Source organism: Sinocyclocheilus rhinocerous, unplaced genomic scaffold, assembly GCF_001515625.1.
Source record: "Sinocyclocheilus rhinocerous isolate Xijiao unplaced genomic scaffold, SAMN03320098_v1.1 scaffold1533, whole genome shotgun sequence".
In the NCBI taxonomy this organism is placed as follows: Eukaryota; Metazoa; Chordata; class Actinopteri; order Cypriniformes; family Cyprinidae; genus Sinocyclocheilus; species Sinocyclocheilus rhinocerous.
In genome coordinates, this window is record NW_015656115.1 from 171,146 (window position 1) to 176,907 (window position 5,762).

At 35.1% G+C, this 5,762-nt stretch overlaps 1 protein-coding gene across 1 annotated transcript in view; it reads right to left on the reverse strand.

The window, feature by feature from the left end:
• LOC107719326 (ubiquitin carboxyl-terminal hydrolase 43-like) overlaps positions 1 to 5,762 on the reverse strand; it is a 94,794-nt gene that overhangs the window by 37,926 nt on the left and 51,106 nt on the right. The gene's annotated exons all lie outside the window — the stretch shown is intronic.

Here is a 5,762-nt window from a genome sequence, read left to right on the forward strand (position 1 = left end):
CCAGATTTCTGCTACAGGACCCGTACAGAATGAATACAGGAGACAAAACAAACAAAAGCGAGCCTTCCAGAAAGTGATAAACACGTAATTGTGTTGGAGTTTCACCTCAGCCAAAAACAAAGGTGGAGTTTTCCCTGACAGGAGGCAGAGACAGAACTGAGATCTGAACAAACATGCTTTGATGCTGTTAACGTCACAGCTCGCCCCGGGCAACAACGCGAGGTTTTCACCAAATTATAAAGCAATAAAGTGTCTGTCTGTCCGTCTATCTAACTATCCGTCCACTATGCTTGACGCCACACAGTTTAAACGCGTTCTGGTCATTAGATAGAAATGATCCTACAACAGCATTTGGAAACAATTTCACTTCAATAAGGCGGTGTTTTGAGTTTTCAGTTTTGAGAGGTCAAATTCACCCTAGAGAGCATCTGGTCTCAAATGAATGGTTCTTTTTTCAAATCTATCACTATTTGCTATTATTGCATTATGGTAATTGTTATTAAATTACTGCATTACATATAGGCAAGATTTTAATAGCCCAAAACAATGACTAAATAGCTATTTTGCTCTTGGTGAACATTATTTAACCCCTTTCGGCCTAAGTTAAGTCAGAAATGGAAGTAGGGGAGAATGTTTTCACATACAGTATATACATTACAAAGACAAATGTTTTTTATATATTCTTTGGAATAACATACACTGAAAAAGCATGCACAATAAAACCAGGAAAATGTATTCAATCAGTTTAATAGGATACATTTAGATTTTATGTTGACTTTAAAGATAGACATACTGAAATTGCTACTATAAGCCTACAACCAGGAACTAGCAGCAAACTAAACCAGTGTGGACACAATTGAGAAACACTTCGCTGACTTTCTGAACTTTTCCACTATGTTTGATGTTGCACACTCTGAACATCAAAAGCTGTTCTCCTGCAATATACCTGCTCCTGTGATGATCTTAAAATGACAGCAAAGTCCTTTGGGGTAGAATACTCTTTCTTTAATTCTTTCTATAATCCTTTTTTTTTTTTAATGTGAACTCTACAGTGCTTCCTGTCTATACAAGTGCCCAACTGTAAATTGCATTGATAAGAAAACAGTTTATTCATCTTAATGATCTTAATACTTTCAAAAAGTTTTTTGTTGTTGAATTTTTAATATTATTTATATACTATTATATTTATTATTTTTTAATTTGTTTTATATTTATATTTATTTTTTTATATTTTCAGTTTTCATTTTAGATGTAGTAATTATGTGCTTTTGTAATTTTTATTTGTGAATGTGGCGAGACAAGAAACATTAACACAAATATTTCTGGCATGTTAGGCATACGATTAAGAGTGAATGTGTGCATATTTTAAAATTAAAATATTATTTGCAAATAGTTCAAATGCATTAAAATAAATTGTAGTTCTTTTATTTATTTAATTTTAATTAATTTAATTGAGTTATTCCCTTAAATCTCCTTTGCCCCTCCCCCAATGTTTAAGATATGGTCACGCTCTTATTATTACATCTGCCTAGTCTTAGTGTAAGTTTCTGTATTCAAACATTCCCGGTTAATGAACTCATGACTACAGCTGTACGTCAAATCTAGTCCTTTCCACACTCTAACTCTGTGATGGGAATATCACTTTTATCATTATCTGGAGAAAATCAATCAAAATATCACTGCTTTCAAAATGACATGTACTCACTCTAGCTCATCTGTAAGAGATAAACGTATGTTTTGAGCTTCACTCTCTCACCTTCTCTCTATCACTTCCAATACAGTGAGAGAGAAACTCACATTACCAAAGGCCATGGAACAAAATTAGATTTCTGGAGGCATTCACACTTAAGAGAGTATTGATCTCTGAGCGACTGTCACTGTCACTGTGTGTCTGCAGGATCGCTCTGACGTGACAAACGTCAAAGAATCTTTGAGAAGCTTTTAGAGCAAAAGAGAAAAGGTGAGGTAAAGTTGTCATGATTGATATTTGTCAGCTTTATGTGGCATAAAGTGGCATGTTTTGTCCTCTGAAGTCCACTTATGATGCTAGTTCAGACCATTTTCACCCGCTGTGACCCTTGGAATGAAACCTTTAAGACTTTTTTTGTAAATAAACTTATGACTGGCTAATCTGCATATACTAGTGTTAATCTAGTCAGGTTTTTTTCTCCTGTTTTTTCCTGTTTATTCAGCAAGGATGCATTAAAATGATCAAAAGTGACAGTACAGACTTTAATAATGCTATAAAAATGTATATTTCAAATAAATACTGTTTTTTGTTTACTTTCTGTTCTTCAAAATATCCTGATTAAAAATGCATTATGGTTTCCACAAAAATATTAAGCAGCACAACTGTTTTCAACATTGATAATAATAATAAATGTTCTTGAACTTCAAATCAGCATATTAGAAGGATTTCTGAAGGATCATGTAACACTGAAGACTGGCCATCACAGGAACAAATTACATGTAAATACATATTCAAATAGAAAACAGTGATTTTACATTGTATTAACATTTCACAGTATTACTGTTTTTACTGTATTTTTGATCAAATAAATGCAGCCTTGGTGAGCATAAGACACTTGTAAAAAAACAAAAAAAAATCTTACTGTCCCCAAACTTTTGAACAGTTTTGTATAAATATAAATAAATATATTTTATAATATATCATTTTATTTGACTTTATAATATATTATAAATATATTTTATTTATATAAAATATAAATATATTTTCCAATATTTTTACACTATGATGGGAAAAAAGAACAACGCAAGATACTGAACCATGTGTGAATATGTTTATGAAGCAGAAAATTGTAGAACGTTTTCAAATAACCCAGTCAGAGTTAATAAAGTCGGCAACAAACCCACTTAAATGCCGGTAAACTGAAATTTATACACAACATAAATGTAATTATTAGGGCTGTAAGTTTAACGCGTTAACTTAATTAATTAGTTATGAAAAAATAACACGATTAAAATATTTTAACGCAGTTAAAGCGCTGGCCCCGCCCCCAGACCTGTACGTCATCTTACATTTCATACAGTTGACTTATGACAAATATGATGCAGGGCAACAACTCCATAAATGCAGTTATGCCCAAGATATTGAGGCAAAAATGCTCCTGTATGAGTTTTTGTCTCATATTTATATCATATGATAAGCGATATCACAAGAGCAGCGAGAACAATATCACACGAGTGCAAATGTGATTTTATACAACAGTTCAGTAAATAAGAAGTTAATATTGTGTTATAATTTAAACACAATATTTTCTGTTTTTGCTCAGTTTTGCAACAATTATTACCTATAAAGCCACAGCAGAATTGCTGTGCGTCTGTGAGCAATAGGAGTGGGCAGATCGATCCTAATATCGATATCGATACCAACGTTGGTATTGGTATCGGATCGATACTAACCTAATGAGATCGATACTTTAGGTTAAGTTTCTCTCCTCTACACTTAATACATTGCTTAAAGGGGTCATATGATGCGATTTCAAGTTTTCCTTTCTCTTTGGAGTGTTACAAGCTGATTGTGCATAGATAAGATCCCAAAATAATGAGCTTTAAAAAAGCATCATATGACCCCTTTAATTCATTCAGTAAAGAGTAGACATGTCCGTGTGTGCATATGCCGCTCTTTTCACATCTCGTATGCAAACATTGCTGCTCCTCCCCTGCCTTAGTGTCTTGTTGTCATGCCATCACGTGACTCAGCGGCGCCAAATGCAAGTGGATACTATTGGCTACAGCGAGAGATGGAACGGTAGAAATTCACTACTGTAGTAACACCACCAACTTATCCACCTTATTTTTCAATGCAGAAATAAGCTGTTTTCTGTGAATGTGCGAGACTTCCGCTTCATTAGGCACGGTAGGGAAATAACGAGAAAAATAACAAAGTACAATAAACGGTAAAATTGTTTGTGCTACAACGCTGTGTGTTTATAATTAAGACAATACATTAAAATAATATGGTAAGAAACACCGGTTTGCAATATCAAGCTGCAAAACGAGCTGTTTTGTACAGCTAAAAATTGCTAGAAGTGGGTGAGACTGCAAGCCAGATCCATTAAATTTACCGAATTTGGCCTTTTTATACAGTATCACTGTCTTCAAACATTAAGCCACGTTAAACGTTTTCGTTTACTTTATAATGGTTTTCAGAGGAAAACACTTAACATGCCTGCACTTTGCGTTCATATCCTAGGCTGTTGGCCTGCATATAGTTTGCATCATCAGAAAGATGTATACAGAGTTTAGCCTTTTAAAATTACTTTCTTAATGCATTAAACCACCTTAAGTTTTTTTCTTTATAACTCTTTTCTGTGAGAGTAAAATGCTTAACATGAAAATTTACGCATTGCTTTCATATTCTGGGCTTCTTTGCTTGCAAAGTCCTTTCAGAACGGCAAAGAATATCCACAAAGCTTTAAGGTGAATGTAGACAATATTTTTGTCATATCAACATCAGTTATTGTTAATTTTCAAGTATAATTGGTAATTTAAATGTATGTATTTAAAAGGAAAAGGTATCGGTATCAATATCGGCTTTACTGGGCCTGTATTTAGTTGGTATCGAATCGATACCAAAATTTGCAGTATTGCACACCCCTAGTGAGCAACGCAGCAGTGTTTAGTTTCTGAATGAATCCGCGCGAATGAATCAGTGATTCAAAGACCCATTCATAAAGAGAGCCATTTACTTCATTCCTGAATGAATCAGCTGTTTGAATCGAATGAATGACTCATAAAGACATTTACTGCCACCTGCTGGCAGATTTAGTTTCTTATTTAGAGTATTATTTCATTAAAAAAAGGGGGAAAAAACTACTTTAAAGGGATAGTTCACCCCCAAAAAATTTTAATTATGTCATCATTTACTCAAACCTGAATTACTTACGTTCTTTTGTGGAACATAAAAGAAGGTATTTTGAAGACTGTTGGTAACAAAGCTGTTTTGGTTACCAATGACTTCCATTGCATGAACGTACAAATCTGAGATGTTTCTCAAATCACCTTCTATGTTCCATGGTTTATGTTAGGCCACTGTGTTTATGTGTAATAAGTTTTATGTTGAATCAAAAAATATTTCTTTCTAAAGCTACTATTTGTAAGGTCTTCTAAACACTTTCTCATTTAACACAAAAATAATTTTAAATAATCATTTGGGGGTATTTTCACAGCCAAATGTAATTTGCGATTAATTAAATCGACACATCATGTAATTAATTAGATAAAAAAATTTAATTGACAGCCCTAGTAATTATACACTCTCGTGTGTAAGACGACAAGCGAACGACGAAGATGAAGGAATATAAACATTTATTTATTATTATCCACACGAAGACAGGTTATCCAAGACAGGAATACACACAAGGTACCATGGAAGACACCAGACAAAGAACTGAACTCAGGAGGGAACTAAATAAGGCAAATAATGAGGGGCAGACAGGTGACCTCGCGCCGCAGGAACAACAAAGGGAGGGACAGAGGGGGACTTAGGAGGAGGACAAAGGACTGGATGTGGGATGGTGACAGGGGATGGCAAAGGGCTGGCAGGAAGGCAGGCTGGCAAGACAAGTGGAGGCTCTGGCAGAGGACGGACACCCGGGAGGAGGACGACAACCAAAGTCCAGGGTGGAGCTGATGGAGGGAGGAGCCAGGAAGAAGCCAAGAGGGAGCAGGAGGAGCCAGGCAGGACCCAGGCCACAGCCATGATGGCGGCTCACGGTTGAGCCGACGGAGGGAGGAGC